Source organism: Schistocerca piceifrons, chromosome 7, assembly GCF_021461385.2.
Source record: "Schistocerca piceifrons isolate TAMUIC-IGC-003096 chromosome 7, iqSchPice1.1, whole genome shotgun sequence".
Taxonomy (NCBI): domain Eukaryota; kingdom Metazoa; phylum Arthropoda; class Insecta; order Orthoptera; family Acrididae; genus Schistocerca; species Schistocerca piceifrons.
Window position 1 is genome coordinate 573,492,356 of NC_060144.1, and position 1,054 is coordinate 573,493,409.

Here is a 1,054-nt window from a genome sequence, read left to right on the forward strand (position 1 = left end):
GTCTGGCTTCCACAGGCACCGCCGACGTACGCGCGTTTCGAACGAGATGTGACGCCGGAGAAAAAACACGCCGACAAATGGAATCCCGGCCCGGTGACGGGTGGGGAATACCCGTCCAGAGATGCAGCTAGCTCCCGCTGACAACAGACAGCACCCCCCGCGGCGCGTCACGGAAATCGACTCATTCCCGGAGGCGAGTAATCCGACGTCAGCGGCGCTGTATTTCGCAGCCTCCTGGAGTATCGGCTGCTGCGTCGGCGGGACAAAAGGAGACCGCACGGCCCTGGGGAAATCACGGCGGCACTCGGCAGGTGCGCTAATCGCGTCCCGAGGCGCCGGGGAAGTCCCGCCGAAGAGCCGGGGAAGTCCCGATCTGCCGCCTGTCTGACGCTGCGCAACTACTGACGCCGCGCCTCCCCTGGAAGCCACCAGCCGGTAACGCCGAATCTAACGTGTCGGTCGTACGCGCAGCCATTATCAGATACACTTGAAAGTTCGTTCCACTTTCGCGCGTATTCAAGGTAGGAAGAAGATTTTATTGACACACCAGTTGTGACCGCTCAATGTCATTCAATACGATCACGACGACACCCCTCGATCGACGTTAACACTCGTGGTGTCACTCGCCTTCATACATGGCAGTTGACGTTTGAAAATTCGTGACTCTAGCTCAATGGTCGTCAATTGATTTAAATGTTGAAACTTCCTGGCAGATTAAAACTGTGTGCCGGACCGAGACTCGAACTCGGGACCTTTGCCTTCCGCGGGCAAGTGCTCTACCAACTGAGCTACCCAAGCATGACTCACGCCCCGTCCTCAAAGCTTCTGCCAGTACCTCGTCTCCTACCTTCCAAACTTTACAGAAGCTCTCCTGCGAACCTTGCAGAACTAGTACTCCTGAAAGAAAGGATATAGCGGACACATGGCTTAGCTACAGCCTGGGGGATGTTTCTAGAATGAAATTTTGACTCTACAGCGGAGTGTGGGCTGATATGAAACTTCCCGGCAGATTAAAACTGTGTGCCGGACCGAGACTCGAACTCGGCACCTTTGC

General features: G+C 55.9%; 1 non-coding gene across 1 annotated transcript; it reads right to left on the bottom strand.

Moving 5' to 3' along the window:
• Positions 1–724: 724 nt before the first annotated feature.
• Positions 725–799, bottom strand: Trnap-cgg. The gene has a single exon. It is a non-coding gene; the product is annotated as a tRNA-Pro (tRNA).
• Between the last annotated feature and the right edge of the window lie 255 nt (positions 800–1,054).